Source organism: Gymnoscopelus braueri (genome assembly GCF_963280865.1).
Source record: "Gymnoscopelus braueri genome assembly, chromosome: 7".
Taxonomy (NCBI): Eukaryota; Metazoa; Chordata; class Actinopteri; order Myctophiformes; family Myctophidae; genus Gymnoscopelus; species Gymnoscopelus braueri.
The window spans coordinates 2138548-2158319 of NC_137608.1; the positions used below are offsets into that span (position 1 = coordinate 2138548).

General features: G+C 43.6%; 1 long non-coding RNA gene across 2 annotated transcripts in view; it reads left to right on the plus strand.

The window, feature by feature from the left end:
- LOC308087873 overlaps positions 1 to 15722 on the plus strand; it is a 32950-nt gene extending 17228 nt beyond the window's left edge. For both annotated transcript variants that reach the window (XR_013933369.1, XR_013933370.1), the window contains exon 3: positions 15592 to 15722. This is a non-coding gene — a long non-coding RNA (uncharacterized lncRNA). The remainder of the gene's footprint in view (positions 1 to 15591) is intronic.
- Positions 15723 to 19772: the final 4050 nt, after the last annotated feature.

Here is a 19772-nt window from a genome sequence, read left to right on the forward strand (position 1 = left end):
ATTTACTAGTTACTTTTCAGATATAAATTATATCATTATATTATAAATTATATATTATAAAATACCTAGGCTATTTGAAAATAGCCGATCTACAAGCTCACAACGCGTTGCGATGCGACGCTTTGTGAGATTGTAGATCTGCTATTTTCAAACATTTTGGTACTTTTACTTTTGTAAATTTGTGTACTTTAAGTACATTTTGATGCCAATACTTTAGTACTTTTACGCAGTTAGGGAATGTCCCGTTCCTCTTTTTGAGAAACTGCAGTGTTTCCAGCGCAGTCTTCACTCCCTCAGGAACCGTTACGCACAATATGCGCAGCTCAGCAAACAGGTCCTCTCCTTTTATGTCGTTAGACTTTCCATCTGTCAGAGACGCGCACTTTCTTTTCAGTTGAGTGTCATCTATTTCACAAAGTTTGGATAGGTTAAAAATAAATCCAAATATGTCCTCGAATTGTTGCATCTGTTTAAATCTGAAGCTTAATGCTCCAAGGGCTTGGTCCACTATGGTATTAAACTATGCAGTTTCGAATACCCGCTCTGCAGATAGTGCGATATCTTGTGCGTCTCTTCTCCGTTTCACGCGTGACTCCGTGAATACTACATCGACATCCATCTCTGCAGCAATCTCTTTTGCTGTTATTTTTGCAGAGGTAAATCCAGTATGTCTATTTCAGCATGAATTCAATCAGACCCTTAATCTGAGACAAGGCCACGTCCAGCTGCATATCCTTAGACTGGAGCATTTTACTCACAGCAAACAACATTTCATACCATATAACCATGGCCAGAATGAATTCAAAATTCTGCAGCTCATAGTTGACCAGGGACTGGGCCTCACTTAAAATTTTAGGGTCATTAGAGCTCTCTGCCACTTCAAGCAAAGCATCCTTAATATTATTAATTTGGTAGCGTATTGCTTTCACACTCTCTACCCGACATTCCCACCTGGTTCCAGATAGTGGTTTAACATTGAGAGAAGTGTGCGCTTTCAATATTTCCCAACGTTTAACTGAAGCGGCAAATAGTGTGTATATAGCCTACGTTGCATAACACCAAAGAATGTCATTGCTTTTGGGCAACATTTTGCACATTTTGTCTCCTAGTATCAAATTCAGGCTGTGACAACAGCAAGGCATGAAATAGGCACAGGGATTGAGACGGAGTATGTGAGCCTGGACGCCTTTATGCTGCCCTTTCATATCCTCTGCAGTCGCTTATATTGAGAGCAAGCTGCTCCAGTTCAGCCAGGATAGAATCTGTCAGTCCTTTTCCAGTTTGGTCACTTGTCACAATAAAATCAACAAAATGTTCCTCCACACTCACCTCGAGGGAGTTCATATTCACAAAACGCAATACAAGCGACATCTGCTCTTGATGGCTCATATCTGGAGTGCAGTCTAGAACAATAGAAAAACATTTTGCCTTCTTTGTGTCATTAATGATGGAGTTTTTCACGTTTGCAGCCATGATACCAATGATTTCGTTTTGAATTTCAGATCCCAAATCATGTTGATGGGTTTCCTTGTTTTTAATTCGTCTGACATGTTCTTGCATGGTTGGGTCAAATTTGGCGAGCATTTCTATGAGGCCTAAAAAGTTACCATTGCTTTCGTCATAAAGCTTAGAATTGGTTCCTCTAAATGCCAAATTATGTTCTGCCAGATATTGAATGGCTGCGACAATACAGGTTAACACGGCCTGCCAATACGCTTTCTCTCTGTCCATTTCCCTTTGTTGCAAAGCATCTATGCCCGTATTTGTTTCCAGACGCGTTGTTGCTTCTCTCCATTTCAATGCATTTGAGATATGATCTGGGGATGTTTCGTGTGATTTCAGTTTATCAGTTATATGAATGCAATCGTTGATGCCCTTATCAGCTAATTTGTCCCCATTTGGTAGTTTTCTGATGAGCAAAGCCTCTAAAGTGTCTTTTATTTTCTTTGTTTTTCAGATAACAAAATCCTGGTTTCAGCTTTTGGGGACCTCTTCTAATGATCAGATCTCTCACTTTAGTGTCCAGATTTACTGGCCAATTACCAACATCATCATACATGGGACTTCTTGCCTTGATTCATCACCATTAGCACCTTCCTCCTCCTGAATAGGGGCCTCTCCCTCGTGCTCCACATCCTCTTCTTCACTGGTCGTCATGATGACCGCCAACTTGGGCTGGCTGCTGCAGCTGCTGCTGCTGCTATGAATTGCTGCTGCTGCTATGAATTGCATCTTCCTCCTCATCTTCACTGCTCGTCGTTGTGACCATCATTGTCACCTGGGGCTGGGCAGCCCCCGCCTCCAAAACATAATTTTCGGTTGTCTCGACACGGGGCTGCTTGGGGCGCCATCGGATCGCTGATTTTTGTTACGAATTTATCAAATGAACCTCTCAGCGAGGCATTGAACTCTTCTTTTTTCTTTGTTTTTTCTTTTTTTCAGACCCTGAGTCATATTTCCTCCATTGATCTCGTTCTCTCGACATTGTGTGTTTAAAAATTCAAGACAAGTTACCAATACCACCAGGTGTAAGGTGTTTGGTTGATTATGTCACATAATCAACCAAACACCTTGAACACCTGACCTGACCACCACCATGTGCCAATGTGTCCAGATTTTAGGTCTGGGATGGACTCTTAATAAACGTGATACCTCTTGAAATGACCAGAAATAATAATAGGTGGCCTACACATTTATTTATGTTTTTACACCTTTTAGCTTAGATATTACAATGGGCTTTGTGAAGACTTCTCCATTTTTTTTTTTATAGATAGGCTTTTTTATCAGTGTGCCACTTAGACAGGCTAAATGCTATAGCCTACATCGGGCATACTGCCTTTTACGACTTACAAGTTCAAACAACATACTGTACAACAGGCAATGCAAATTACATGGGGCAAAAACAAACAAAAAAACACAATAACAGGCTAATTCAAAAAGTTGAAACCCCTGATAATGCCATCGTAATCCAAAGGTGATCTAAGGCACGTTTGGATTTTCTTTGTTGTGGAGAAAAGTCTCTAAACACAGCAGAATCTTAGCAGAGGGTTGACAGTGGCGTGTTTGGAAAAATGTTCGCAGGACAGCTGTCCAGTAGGCTACTCGCTTATTGTGGGGAGTTCATTCCTGATTCTCCATTTGATGTTATCGATTAACCAAGTGTCTTGTTCAGCTTCCGCGAATACAATCCCATACAAATCACATGGATGGACCCTTTAAAAGCCAAAAGTATCAGATCCAGGTAGGAAAGAGGCAAACACTGTCATAATTCCATGGCATTATAAAGCAGCAATGGGTTCTTTCTCCCCCAATGCGGGACAGTCCTTCCACCTGGACAGCGGAGTCGTTCTTTTCACCAGGCCTGTAATTTCGTAATTTTAGGGCAAAGTCCACTTGGCCTTTGGTGTTGTCACTTCCACCATGCCCTGACACTTTTCGCCATGCAGCACACACTTCGCCAGCGTATATGGCGAAACAGATGTCAAGCCAAAATGGAAGCCCCTGAACCAACTGGACATGGATGGACTGTGACAGTGATAGCAACCTTATAAACAAATGGATGACAGGATTTTACCAGCTCTGGAAACAGTGCTACATCTGCTCATATGGGACTGCCACAAGTCATGCAGTGCTCTAACCTGTAAATGGGCCGAAGTAAACTCAAATGTGTCGGTTAGGCTGCCATAATGCTCCTGATGATAGGAGACAACATAGATGCACACGCCAAGTGATGATGACGATATCTATGATTAATGATCTCTGAATATATGACACCATCCCACTATATTGGTTTTCAGAAAGATCATATTAATTTAAGGGGGTGGGGTCTTTTGGTGTCATAATTACCTAAGATCAAAACGGTTTAATAGTTGTTGTATTTCACAGCATCGGGGAGTCTTTTGGGCAGTTTAATGCTAAATGCAAGTGTAATATTTTGGGAAGTTTTGTGACCTTCAAAAAACAAAAATGAATACAATTTGACCCATTTCTTTAAATAATTCCTCTATATGCCATTTTTTTCTGCATTGCAATGTTTAAGTCATTCCCCATCAATTCCAGACGTGGTTCAACACATTCACCGTTCTATAAGGATTTGATATCAAAATGTAACTTTTTGGTGAGTACTAGCATAAAAGTGGCATTAACAGGTAAAAGGGGCTTAAATTATACCATGGTCATGTGGGAAGAAAAAAACATTAGAATTAGTCACCAGAAAATGTTATTCATGAAATTCTGGAACAAAGGTTCAATACCCATAAGGATCTGGTGGAATAAATAATAATTATATAATTAAAACCTGGTTACACAAAGTAGACAGACCTTGTCTTGTATCATCAGGTTTTAAGAAGCTTTTCAACAGTGTAATGATGTTTTGAACTTTAGAGTAATATGCTTATTTGTATTGTTTGTACATTTCAACAAGGCAATTCAGTGTGCTTTACATAAAACATGTATAGCATTAAGAAGCTCATTATAAAAAGGATATGTGTATACAATTAAAACAAGTTAGACTTGAGAATAGTAAATAAGAATACAATACAAATAAAAATATGAGAATACAATGACAATGCAGGTTAGGGCAAATAGAACAATATTCAGGTTGAATTTCAAAGAACGTGATACAGATGCAGTATGTGACAGGAGTTAAAGATAAGGAATAGTTTTTGGTCAAAACTAAATTTTTATAGTAATCATTTTTATAGAGTGTGTTCAGTAACAGGGGTCTCCCGTCTCTCCAGCTCTTCAATAAACAGAAAATACATTTCCAGATGGTTCGCAACATTTCAGCCATTCAGGAGAGAGTACCTATTTATCAGCTTTAGTTTGATATGGTTTCAGTTCCAATTTTGTCTACTCATTTGTTTCTTTGTGTCATCACTTCCAATTTCACTTTTTTATCCTGTATCCTGTATGAGTTCTCTCCTGATTGGATAAGATTGGTATCCAGATCTGGAAATGCATTTTCTGCTTATTAAAACGCTGGATTCAGACTGAGTATGAATAAAGGTTTTGCTAAAAACTGTACAAGCAAAGAGCTTTTCCCCTGTATGAATCCTCATGTCTTTTCAGATTCTCAGTTTCACTAAAGCTTTTGATACAATTAATCCCCATGTGATTTTTCACTCTTTGAGTATGAGTAAATGTGTTGGTACAACCTGTACAAGTAAAAGGCTTTGCTCCTGTAAAGCAAAAGGCTTTTCCTCTGTATGAATCCTCATGTGATTTTTCAGACTTGAAAAATGGTTATAGCCTGTGTTACAAACTGTACACGTAAAGGGCTCAGTAAAGGGCCCTTCACCTGTATGAATCCTCATGTGTCTTTGCAGAACTGAAAACTCTGAAAAGCTTGCGTAACAAACTGTACAAGCAATGGGCTTTCCCTCAGGGGATTCGTGTTTTTTAATATATGATTGGTCAGCGTACCCTTGTTAACAAAGACTTTGCCACACTCCGTACAACTAAAGCTTTCCTTTCCTGTTTGACTCGTCATGAATGGCTTTTGCTTTTTTTTTTTTTTTTTTTAATCTAAGTTTTTATCCCGCGATTTTTGTAACCCATTTTTTTTTCACCCGGTGCCAATTTCCTAAGTGATCCTGGGCGCTACACCAGCCCTACACCAGCACTACACCAGTCCCCCACAGTAGGGAGGCCAGGGCCGAGCTCATGCTTCCTTCAGGCATGAGAGCCAACTGACCTTCTTGTCACCTGACAGGGGGGAGTTTCCCTGGTTGGACGTAGCGCGTGGAAGGAACACGTTATTCCAACCAGTTCCCTTCCCCTCCATCAGGCGCCCCGGCTGTCATGGGGGAGGCGGTATAGCGACCAGGATTACTACATGTTTTTGTGAGGGTATTAACTACCCTAGGAGACACGGGGAGAACATGCAAACTCCACACAGAGTAGGCCCTTTCGCCGACCCCACCTAGGGAATGGCTTTTGCTTTAATAATAAAGAGAGGAGAAGGTCATCACTAGTTGTAATTGATGCTTGTATTGCCACGTGTTTAGTTGAGGTGCTGGCTTTAGGCTGTGTCTCTCCGTTGTCATCATCTTCACTTTTCACTGACAGTAATGTCAACGATGACCGTGCAGCCTCCCCTGAGCTTAGAAGTATCTCCTGCTGTTCCTCTTTAATCTGTGGAGGTTCAAGTTTCACCTGGACCAGACTGGGGCTCCTCTCCTGCTGTTCAGGGGAAAACTCCTCTTTACAAACAGGAAGGAAATGGAGATCTAGAAGGAGGAGACAGGCGGTAACGTCAGCAGAGAGAATTTCAATGTGTTGGATGTGACTGATTCTCCTACTTATTGATTTGTTTTGTGATGATTTTGAAATTGTCTGTTTTACGTTTTTGTAATACACGTCATGTAATACATGTCAAAAAGTTTCAAAGTATGGATTAGTGTTCACATGTACTATGCAACTGTACTGACGAACCAGTAACCAATATTTCTAATACGTAGTCTATTGCAGTGTTTCTCAAACTTTTTATTTTTAAGGATTTGGTATTTGTTATTAGGCCACTAACCCCCCTAACACTGTTACAGACCTCAACTCAAACTTTATTTATATAGCACATTTAACATGACCAGGTCAACCAAAGGGCTGTACAGTTAAAAGCAAACAGCAAAACAATGCAATAAAAAAAGACATTAGCATACAATGACATAAACAAACAAAACATTAGCACCAGTAAGCAGTGTTAATGACCCACAGCTGTTTGTTCTTCATTTTTTAATTAAAGAAAGCTTCTGCGCGGTATTAGCAATAGCTACACACACGCATGAACAAGAACAACGTTGCTGGGACCGGGTGTACTGCTTGTGATTAAAACAAAGTCTTTTTCACAACTTTTCGCTATTGATGCCTTTTCTTTCTCTCTCTGCTGTTGCTGCTGTTCTCTCTGGGCTAGAGCCTAATTTACACTTCGCAGCACGACGGTGTCCCGTGCCTAAAATAGCAGGTATATATACGCGTTGTGGATGCAACTCATTGTGAGCTTGTAGGTCTGCTATTAAAACATTATGGCTACAAATGGCATAATCCTGGATTATATTCATCTAATATAATAACACAGGCCTGGGTATTCAACGTTTTTCAAGTCAAGGACCCCTTAGCTGAGACTAGAGACCCTTATTATATATATATATATATATATATATATATATATAGGAAAAAAAGGAACGAAAAAGAACTGAACTAGTTCATTTTTTGAACCATGAACTTTAGTTCAAAATTTTGAATTATGAACTATGAACTGAACTAGTTCATTTAAAAATTTGTGAACTGAACTTTGAACTAGTTCATATTTTAAGTGAACTTTCCCAACACTGCCAGTAAGGGAAAACAGGGCCGTCACTGAAGGCCAGGGAGAAGAAATTAGTCCTTAATACAGACTTTGTTAGGAGCAGAGTAGGCTGAATATAGTAGTTACTGATCAAAATTCTAATCCACCTGACTAGATCCATAGTGTTTCGTTCCACATCTAAATTTTCCACAAAACCGTTTATTAGGGTTTAAATGTTTTTAAGCCCTACTGGCTGATCCAGGAGGCACAGTTATGCTGATCTAGGAGCACAGTTATGCTGAGCACGGTTAGCCAAACTGCGCACACATGGAAATGTCATTTTCACAGTTATTAAAGGATACAAGAAGAGTGGGCACCAAGGAAGAGTAGGCACATCGATGTAAAATGTGCTATTTCGTCCATAATGTTAAAAAGATATATGTTTGAAAAATGGTCTTAAAGGGATACTTCACTTTCGGCGGGGGGAAACATTTAAAAAATATATTAAAAATAAATGAAAAAAGTAATGGAAAATTCATGGCCCCCTCACGCATTAGAGTGTCCTACTAATGTGTGAGGGGGCCTTTATTTTGCCATAACTTCTTTCATTTTTTTTAAATATTTTTTTTTAATGTTTATTTTATGTGAAAGTGAAATATCCCTTTAAGTAATGTAAAGTACACATGATTTGAACATGCAGGGTACGTCATCATCAGACTTAAATTTACCCTTCAACTTCTTGTTTATGGCCAAAATGATTGGATATACAGGTGTTGTAGCAATTGTAGAAATATTAGACCTTAATAGTCAAATGTCCATTCATGTTCTAATCATCTATACCAGCGGTTCTCAAACTATGGGTCGCGACCCAAAGCGGGGTCACGGGAGGGTGCCGTTGGCAACAAAAAAAGAGGGGAAAAAAGAAAAAAAGGAAAAGGGGATTGTAATGAATGCAATTAGTGTTCATTGAGTACACCCTTGCAGTAGTCTAGTCAGGCAGGGTTGTTATATAAGCCTGACCAGCTGTACCTAGATTTTGCTGATTAACACTGTCGGCCATGCACAGACAGCTCCTTCTCCAACAAACTGATTTTAGCTGTTAATAAACTATTTACTCAGGACTTATGTTCAATATGAGCGGGTGGTACGAATACATGGATCACGGGTCCTGTTGGTTCCATTTCTACCCTCGCAGTGATAAATTTGGGGGGGATGGGGTTGCCAAAAAGAATCCCTCATAATATGGGGTTGTGGTATAAAATAGTTTGAGAACCCCTGATCTATACTTTACATTACTTAAGTATAATTAAATATTTTTACGTTTTGGACCAAATAGACAATTTTGCATCGAGGTGCCTACTCTTCCTTAGTTAGACCCTCCAGAAAAACGCGGACAAAAATCCTTAATTATGCGGACTAAAATCCTTGATTATGCGGCCTAAAATCCTTGATTATGTGATTAAATATGCAGGTTTTTTATGTGATTTTGTGTGGTGAAATTGCAGGAAGTTGTGACATATGCGGGAAGTTGCGAAATGTGCGGGAACTGGAAAAAAGGTGATTCTTCTCCCACACCCTGTTACTAGGCTAATACTGAATGAAAAATAGCCTTTTTAAAGACTTCCTATGATAAACACTACTAGAAGCAAGCTACATCACAGAAAGTGCTGGTAATGTTTTATTTTTATTTAATTTTTTTCTCAACGTAAGAATGGCTTAAACATTCCTGAGTCACAAAATTGCAAAACAAATAAAACAAATGCTTCTTGCTTTATAAAAGTGAGGTAGAACAGAACATCTTTTATGCTACAATAATATTTTCAAAGACAGAAACTGAACATCAACTCGCCAAAATCACAGGATTTTGAAAATAACAGATCTCTCAATGAGGCAAACCTACTTTTTACATAATTGCTGTAGGGCAGAAACCTCATATATCCACGTTTAAACTTTTCATGTTTTTTCTTTTTTTCTCCCTGTAAATTAAGGCTCTACTTTAAAGTTTATCATACAATTGTGTCCACACAAAAGTAGTGAAAATAGACGGCTTGTAGATTAGCTATTTTAAAATGTTTTTTTAAATAAAAAATTAACGCTTTTGGACATACAAAGTTTCCAGCTGACAGCAATGATATAAGAAAATGTGATCAGCATGAAAGCTGACAGTATGCAAAACTTAGGGTTCCCACGGTCATGAAATTCTTGGAAATATTTTGAAATTCAAAAAACCTTTTACAGGTCTGGAAAAGGGTTGGAATTAACTTCATGTTTTGGAAAACTTACATTTACATTTTGTTTTTGGCTATTGAACTTCGGTCAGGATTTAGAAGGTGTTTTTAAAATCGGCCTCGGGTCTAAATGGGTTAAGAGACTCGTTATTGCATTATTGCTATAGGCCTGGAAATGGGGTAAAATAATTTGGAAAAGTTTTGAAAATGAATTGTTAAAAGTTTGTGGGAACCCTGTTAAGTGCAGTCTCTGACCATTGAATGGTTCTATAAAACGTATGTAACACAATACTGTATTGCTATGCAATAACAAAATAAAACTAAGTGCAATCTCTCACGACTGTAAGGTTGTAGTAAAGTTAAGCTATGTGCACAAAAACAGTGCAATGATCTTACAATTGTAAGGTTTTTTTGAATAACACACAAGAAATACAGTGCAATCTTACAACTTTAAAGTTGTATTAAAGGTATCATGACATTCATTTTAACTTTTTTTATTTTCAATGTTTTATTTGGGGTTTTATGACCTCAATTACACCCAAAAAACCTGAACTTAGAACATTCAGTGGATTTTCTGTGGTCTGGGGTTTTCTGAATAATTAGGTTGAAAAGTAATCTGAGCTTGGCCCTTCGACAGTGAGGTCACAGTCGATTAATCCCGCCCACTCTCCTCCTCGCCCCTCCCCTCCCCTATCCTTTCCTTTGGGGGGGGCGGAGCAGAGGCGATGATTGACAGGCAAAATCCCTCACCAGCGACACCCGCAGGCAAAGATTTATTTTTTCATTGCAGTTGAAAAGGCTTTAGAAATGTGAGAGAAAAACACCTGCCATGGATCACTGGAATGGAATTTTCACTTAAAACTTTTTGTACACTTTTGAAGGACCAGGACAAAGACTTTGAATGTGGTGTAAAAGTGAATGTCATTAAACCTTTAACCTACTTTTTTTTTCAACGAAGAGTTCACAGTGTATGAAAATTAAACACATAGGTTACCAGAATTGTTTTAAGAACAATCTTACAACTCTCAAGTTGTATTTATTCCTGCATTAAATGAGAGTCCACTGTGTTTGAACACGACTGCATAGTCTGTGTCACTGTCCAATCATTCATCATCCTCCATCCCTTCTCCCTCAACATCCATGTCCTCCCACTCCTCCATATCCCCCCTCTTTAATATCCCCTCCCTCTATCACCTTTCCCTTCTCCCTCTCCTCCCTCTCAAACGCTCCACTGAGGATCAGTTGGTTATGGCATTAGAAGACCAAGGCTTTGAGGTTTTGGTTGGTAGTTGATCTCCCTCGGCTGGACAACACCAGCTTGTAGATGCTGTTGCTTCGTTCAGCATCGGCTGAGTTTGAGACATCATCTTTGTATCGGCGGGCCAAGGAAGACAGTACAGGAAGTCTCTCCTGTAGGCCATCCCAGAACAGATCCAAATCCACCACGCCAGACAGTGTAGCTCTGAGTGCTGCTGGACCCAGGGCTGTGAAATAAGAATCAAATTCATGTCTTGGCACGTGAGTGAAACCTGGAATGGCCTGTAGTTTTCTACAGAGTCATCTAGGAATGCGATGTGACGAGGATGAAACACCCTGACCTCCTGGAGAAACTCTATGGCTGGCTGCCCATCTGACATGTACTTGGTGAGCTTTTCTTCAGCATTGCCTCGCCAACTGTGTGGAGAATCTCGGTCTTTGTGTGGCGTGGTAGGTCAAACTCCTTGAAGTATTCGTCACATAACTCATACTTCAGCTCTTTGTTGGCAGCAATGACCACCTGCAGATCCTCCAGATAATTGAAGATCTTTGTGGTCACTGGGCGTCTGCTCTCGAAGATGTCTAGTAGATTGAGGATGTGTTTGCACTTGTCAACCATTATATGGATCTGCACATTCAGGGACTGAGCCAGGTTTGGGTCTTGAAGCATGTCATGGAGTCTCTCCACAGACGGTGGTACACTTCTGCCACACACCTGTGAATGAAAATCACAAAGTGAAAGAAAGTGATTAGGTCAAACATACAGTAAGGCAGGGGTCTTCAACAAGGGGTCCGGGACCCCTAGGGGGTCCTCACAGTTATCACAGGGGGGCCACCAAATCTTTGTGTGATATGATTTATATTTTTTTTACATTAACCACTTGAACCCTTATACTGTAGCATCCCTTTTCTGAGGAGAACTTTAGCCAAAAATAGCAGATCTACAAGCTCACAACGCCTCGCACTGCGAGGTGTTGTGAGCTTGTAGATCTGCAATGTTTGGCAAAGAGGTATAGTGTAGAGGGGGAAAAGAGCAGACCAAGTAAAAAGTCTGAACAGACAATTTTAAACAATATAGAGGGGGTCCCTGCTTCATCTTTCTCTCAGCTAGGGGGTCCTTGGCCAAGACACCTGCAGTAAGGGTTAAATGTGACTACATTTTTACGTTGATATAAGTAACTCATTCATGTTTGTGTGTGTAGGTGTAAGGGGCCTAATTGGTGGAGAAAGGGGTAATTACTGTTACACATTTATTTACCTGTGTTTCCATCTCGATGAACTCCTTGTACAGTCCAAAGTACTCTCTGTGGTATTGTACTGCAAAGAACCAGGAGTTCCACCGTGTTGCACAGGGGTTTGGAGGCATGGTCACCTTTTTTCTTGGCAGCTTGTTTGTGATGAACGAGAGATATCTTCTCTTGCGTGATCCAGCATTGAAGAACATCTGGGAGAAACTCATCATGAAGCTGTTCAACTGAACAAAAGGTTTGCGGAAGGCATTACGATGAGGTTCATGATGTGTGCCATGCACGTGATGTGCAGTGAGTTGGGATACAGCGCCTGCAGAGCAGATTTGAATGCCTTCTTCATGTATGCTGCATTATCTGTGTCAAACACAATCACATCCTCATTTTGAATGCTGTATTCTTGTAGGCACTTTACGACAGCCACAGATACAGTGGAATGATTGCACTGCTCAAGGAACACGGTGTCTGCAAGGTAGGCCAATATCCTACCAGAATGATCCTTCTTGAGTGGTGCAAGCAGGATGTTCAGCACGCATCTCCCCTCTACATCTGGAGTCTCATCAAATATCACAGCAACAGGTTTTCCTCCAAGAAGTGTCTTCAAATCTTATTTTTCCTTCTCATATACTGCTCCCAAGTATTTCTCTTGAAGCTGGTGAAATCCTGGAATGGCTCCACCATTGATTACTTTTTCATTCAGGAATTTCCTCATTGTAAGATGGTCGCTCTTACACAATGGAATGTTGACAGCAGTGCAGGTGGCGACCCAGGTCTCAAAAAAAAAAAAAAAACTTTTACTATTGGGCTGTCTTATTTATTCTCTCACACATTATTACATTACATTACAGTACAGTCATTTAGCAGACACTTTTATCCAAAGCGACTTACAATAAGTGCATTCAACATAGGTAGGGAACAAAAACTACTAATCACCAGAAGTCTTAAGTGCATTTTCTGCAAAAACAAGCAACCAAGAGTATACCTAGCGCTAAGGTAAAAGTGCAATATATCAGCTACTTATTTCCTTAAACAGATGAGACAAAATAGCAAAATCAAATGAGCAGGAGCTAAAACAAATAAGTGTATCGACTAAACAAGATCCAATAAAACAATACAACAACAAAACAAGTGTTCGTACAACTAGTTAACAAAAAGTAGGCCAGGCGGAGAGGAAGGGTAGTGTTTCCTGAAGAGGTGGGTTTTCAGCCTGCGGCGAAAGATGGGCAGTGACTCTGCTGTCCTGACATCAGTGGGAAGTTCATTCCACCACTGTGGGGCCAGAACAAAAAAAAGTCGTGATCGTGTGGATCGGCCAGAAGGACCCTTGAGTGACGAGGCAATCAGTCGCCCCGAGGTGGCAGACCGAAGTGGTCGGGCAGGGGTGTAGGCATCGACCATAGCCCGGAGGTAAGAGGGAGCTGTTCCTTTCACTGCCCTATAGGCTAGCACCAGGGTTTTAAACTGGATGCGAGCTGCTACGGGGAGCCAGTGTAGAGAACGGAGAAGGATAGTTGTGTGGGAGAACTTGGGGCGGTTGAACACCAGACGAGCCGCAGCTTTCTGAACAAGCTCCAGAGGTCTGATGGCAGATGCCGGAGCACCAGCAAGGAGGGAGTTGCAGTAGTCCAGGCGGGAGATGACAAGAGCCTGGATGAGCACCTGGGCTGCCTTCTCCGTGAGGAAGGGGTGAATCCTCCTGATGTTGTAGAGGAGGAATCTGCAGGAACGTGTCACTGATGCGATTTTTGCCGAGAACGATAGTTGGTCGTCCCGGGTCACACCCAGATTCCTCGCAGTCCGAGTTGACGTCACCACAGCGTTATCAATGGTGATGGCCATGTCTCAGTGCGGACAGCCCTTCCCCGGGAGGAACATAAACTCTGTCTTGTCCAGGTTGAACTTCAGGTGGTGCGTCGACATCCACTCCGAGATGTCAGCCAGACAAGCAGCAATGCGTGCCTCCACTTGTGTGTCGGAGGGGGGGAATTGTATAGGAGTCTCTGGCGGTGGCATTAATAGTCTCAGAGGGTTTGGTATGTTTCCTCCCACAGCGGCCGTTGCGGTCCTGTGTGACAGCTCGCAGGTCACCAGCGGGTTGTGTTAAGGCCACCTTGATATTTAGAAGAGTCGGACCGTTCCGGGGGTGCACTTCGGTGATGGAGGCCTTGCTGCTCTGGAGGCACAGCACAGCGACTCTTGGACTCGCTTCCCTTACGCAGGAAAGCCGGGCTGAAGTCTTAATCTTGTTGGCGCTGAAACTGGTGGTGCCACTGCTCATACTGCTCAGACCAAGGGTGAGCAGAATGGGCAATCCCCTGGTGGCTCACACAGCTAGAGCATGCTTTGTGAATCCCAAGGATTCCAGCTTGAATCCAACTTGCAATTCTCGCAAGTCTCTTCTTGCAAGTTCTCTCCTCTCTCTGCTCTGGGGTTCTCTCCTCTCTCTGCAGTAGATGTTCTATCTCTTTACACTTTGCACTGTCTTGAGCTGGCAGCAGATTGCTGGCCTCACTGCCCAACGCGGCTGGAACTTTCTTCATGAGGAACTGTGGTAACACACCAAAGTCCTGAGAGTTCTCTATGTAGCACTGGCTGACTGCTGTCTGCAGCTTGAGGCGTTGTTCTGTGGTGTCCATGTTCTCACTTACCTCTCCAGAGGGAAGGATGTTGGGAGTCAAGACCACAGACAGGTTAAAGCTGTCCATCAAGTTCTCTGCACTCCTCTTGGACACACTGTGGAGGAAGTCAAACAAGTAGCTCAGTACGCTGAGGTTTCTGTCGGGCAGTAGGCAAGACAGCAGTAATGTGGCGGCGGTGAGGTCTGCCTGGCTGGTCAGCTGCTGGGCTTTCAGGAAGGCTTCTTGCATCTTTGTGGGCAAGACGGCTTCTGGCAGCTACCTAAAGAACTGCTTAACCAAGTTGGCCACAAGATGCGGCTTTGCCGTGGACAGACACTGCTCGCCTCCATCCAGCTTGACCCTGAGAGCTTTCCGAGCAGCAATGGAAAAGAAAAGAAAAACAAAATTCGTACTTGTATCCTCTCATTATGTTGTTGAGCTCTTTCCCCAAATTCGACTTGTAAACAAGCCGGTGAAACCACATGTTGGATGTTGCTGTGTGGCCGGGATAAAATCCAAGAACACTCGCCCCGGGTATATCCGGCGGCCTCGGTCGGCGAAAAAAATAGGGGCAAGTTTGTTTTGGGGCGAGTGTGTTTTCACCGTGCATTGGGGGGGGGGGGAATCAGTGCATGATTTCAAAAGTGGGTTCAGATTCTATTAAATAAGTATTTATTATTCTAAATTACTTGGGGGGGGGGTCTGGGGGGGTCCAATCTGAAGCTAGGGGGAGACGAAACCCCCCCGTTCCCCCCGGGATTTACGCCCATGGACTATGTATTGGCAACAAATGGTTACTGATTTGTCTCTACAGTTGCATTGTACATGTGAACACTAATGCATTTAAAAGACAATATCAAAAGTATTACAAAACAAATATATAAGTAAGAGAATCAGTCACATCCAACACATTGAATTGATCTCTGCTGATATTACCTTCTCTCTCCTCCTTCTAGATCTCCATTTCCTTCCTGTGTTTAAAGAGGAGGTTTCCCCTGAACACCAAGAGAGGAGCCCCAGTCTGGTCCAGGTGAAACTAGAACCTCCAAAGATTAAATAGGAGCAGCAGGAGAGGAGCCCCAGTCTGATCCAGGTGAAACTAGAACCTCCACAGATTAAAGAGGAGCAGCAGGAGAGGTGCCCCAGTCTGGTCCAGGTGAAACTAGAACCTCCACATATTAAAGAGGAACAGCAGGAGATAGAACATCCACAGATTAAAGAGGAGCAGCAAGAGAGGAACCCCAGTCTGGTCCAGGTGAAACTAGAACCTCCACAGATTAAAGAGGAACAGCAGGAGATAGAACCTCCACAGATTAAAGAGGAGCAGCAGGAGAGGAGCCCCAGTCTGGTCCAGGTGAAACTAGAACATCCACAGATTAAAGAGGAACAGCAAGAGAGGAGCACCAGTCTGGTCCAGGTGAAACTAGAACCTCCACACAACATCCCATCTTGGGAACTACGTATGAATCTAAACAGTCGATCATGCATTGGGTGCATGATCGACTGTGCTGTGAGAGGTTGTGAGAGGACGCTGGCCATGTTTGTTCGCCGATTCTCCAACCCCTAGCTAGCTTCTATGTGATTTGTTTTAACTTTTTAGAGTTTTAGAGTTTTAGAGTTTAGCTTTTGTAGTGAGTTTAGCCCTTTTATTTTGCACAGCGGACGCCACTGACTACATCTGCGAGTGGATATTGTCCAACACGAACTGAGACTACTGTCCTTCCTACCTGCTGCCGACGTTCTCCAATTCTGGCAAGCGTCGGACCAGTCTCCCGCTGTTGGCAGTCATTTGCCTGGACGCCTCCATCTCCGTCCAGCGCTGCAGAGCTTCAATAACCCGGGCAGCCCTCCAGCAGTCCCCGGTGCGGTTAGGCCTCGTTGCCTGGGACCGCCTCTCCTCTGCCAGACAGCCGTCGGTTGTTCAACCTTCGGCTAACAGCTGCCTCCAACCCGCTGTTCCAGTCCTCCATAACCTCCTGGATTCTGCTGCTAAGGTGGCTACTGCTGAGGTATATTCAGCTGTCCCTCTGTGCCTCCTACCCACCTGCCGGTAGCTGCAGACACTCACTGGCGGTGGCCGCAGCTAACCAGGCTAACGGCTAACTCCAGGTTCTTATACTCCGTAATATGCTCAAATACTCTACCTCACTCCTACTGGGACTCAATAACGCCACTATTCCAAAATGCATCTCATTCATCAAACAACTTGGAATCCTACGTCGACCCCGTTACACTCACAGAAGCATCCGCCGAAAGTTTGTGTACACTCAGCCTGGCCACTCCATTACACCCATCTGTTCTGCTCCCCGCTCCGTCGCACCTCGATTGCGTCATCAGAACATCGGCGCACTTGGATGTTGTAGCAGCTCTGCGAGGCTGCCACACTCCAAGCAGCATGGAAAACGTGGAGTGGATCTCAAACAGCATGGAAAACGTGGAGTGGATCTCACACTACTTCGCCCCCTACAGAATTACATCACCCCAACTACTGTAAAAATGGACCTTCTCAACATCCAAGCACTCAAACTCAAATCCTCATTTATCAACGACCACATTTTGGACAAAGGACTAGACATTATGTGCCTAACAGAGACCTGGCAGCTCCCAGATGTCTATAAATCCTTGAATGAAGCCTGTCCACCCGGCTATAAATACCTGGTAAAACCCAGCAGCACTAGTCGTGGCGGCGGCTTAGCAGTATTTCACCGCCTCGACCTGGATCTGTCCCCTCTCCCTCTGCCTATACAGTCATCGTTTGAATCACTTGCTTTCAAATGTAAACCCCCATTTCCCATGACAGTATTACTCATATACCGGCCACCTAAACCTAACCCTGCCTTTATTCCAGAACTGCATGACCTACTCACAACCCTCTGTACTACAACTGCAAACCTGATAGTTCTTAGTGATATTAATGTCCATGTTGACAACCCCTCCCGCCCCCCTGCTTCTGACCTATTGCAATTACTGGACTGCTTAAACCTCACCCAACACATCAACGTCCCCACACATGACAAGGGGCACACCCTGGACCTAGTCATTACTCATTCTGTCCCCATCACCAATATCCAAGTACATGAAGTAGGTGTGTCTGACCACAGACTCATCCAAATGGAGCTGCCATTCCCACCCCCCCACGCCAAACCCAAGCGCCACATCTCCTTCAGAAACATCAAAAATATCAACCAAGACTCAATAACACTGGACCTTCAACATCTCTCCTCTGCAAACTTCCCTTCAGCAAGTGAAGCAGTGGATTTTTATAATAAATCCCTGACCGGTCTCCTGGATCTCCACGCCCCAATAAAAACCAAAACTGTCACTTTTTCACGCACAGCCCCCTGGTACACTTGTGAGCTGCGAAGAATTAAGACAGCTGGGCGCATCCTAGAGCGGCGTCTCAAAGCCACAGGACTCACCGTGCACAAACTGGCCTACAAAGACCACCAGAAGGCCTACTCTAAAGCCCTTAGAGATGCACGAGCTCAATTCTACTACTCTAATTTAATTAACAATACAGTTTCTCAAACCACAATCTTCCACTCACTCAGCATTCACAGAGGAACAATGCAATAACTTCATCACCTTCTTCACCACTAAAGTAAACACCATGCGCTCCCAGCTCTCCAGACTCTCTACATCTCCAGCTTCCCCTGCCCCCCCCCCCCCCCCCCGTATGGGATTTCTCAGCCTCTCCGCGTTTTCTCCACCACCACACAGCGAGAGGTCGAGGACATCATCAAAAGGATGAAACCCTCCACCTGTGCCCTGGACCCCTTCCCCACAGCCCTTGTAAAGCTTAACATCTGTGCCATAAGTCCCCTGATAACTAAAACCATAAACCTCTCACTCCAGTCTGGCCTTGTTCCCTCTGTATTGAAGACAGCCATCATCACACCCCGGCTCAAAAAACCCTCATTCGATCCCGACAACTTGGCCAACTACAGACCCATTTCTAATCTCCCTTTTCTCTCCAACATTTTGGAAAAAGTGGTGGCAGCACAACTCCAGGACCACCTTGACATAAACGGCATCGCCGAGAAGTTTCCGTGCAGCCCATAGCACGGAAACAGCCCTCGTCAGAGTCACAAATGACTTACTGAAGGCAGCGGATGTAGGTTCCCCATCACTCCTCATCCTGCTTGATTTGACTGCAGCATTTGACACTGTTCACCACGACATCCTCCTCAACTGCCTTCACTCCATTGGTCTCTCTGACTCTAAACTGGTTTCATTCCTACCTCTCCGACAGAACCGAGTGCGTATCCCTGGGAGGAAAAAAATCCCGGACACCCTGTCACCTGCGGTGTCCCCCAGGGATCCGTACTCGGCCCCACACTCTTCACCCTCTACATGCTCCCCCTCGGCCACATCATCAGTCAGCATGGCATCTTGTTCCACTGCTATGCTGACGACACTCAATTGTACCTCAAGATTGACCCCCCCCCCCCCCCGCTAACCAGCCACCACCATCTCCGTCACCCCCCCCCCCCCCTGCAGACCTGCCGGCACCATCTCCTTCATCCACACTGACCACCTGCCTGGAGGAGATAAAGGCGTGGATGAACCTCAATTTCCTTCAGTTAAACAGCTCCAAGACTGAAGCCATCTTAATTGGCACCCCCTAACAGATCAAATCATGCCCCATAACCAGCATCTCATTCTCCGGTCAAAATCTCCCCCTCTCATCCACAGTCACCAACCTGGGTGTGAAAATGGACCCGCACCTCAACTTTGAGGCACACATTAAAAACCTGTGTAAAAACTATTTTTTTTACCTCAGGAACATCTCCACACTCCGCTCCACAGTCACCCTGCCAGATGCTGAGAAACTCATCCATGCCTTTATCTCCTCCAGGCTGGAATACTGCAATGCATTACTCATCGGGATCCCTAGCATGAGCCTCTAAGGGCTCCAATACATCCAAAACAGCGCTGCTAGGGTCCTGATGAGAGTGCGAAAATATGACCATATCACACCCACCCTCCGCGCACTTCACTGGCTCCCCATCTCCTTCAGGACGAATACAAGATTTCCCTTCTCACCCATCACTGCAACCCGCCACCCGAAGCCTCCGCTCCAACAACACCAACCTTCTCGTTGTCCCTGACACCAACCTCCGCACCATGGACGACC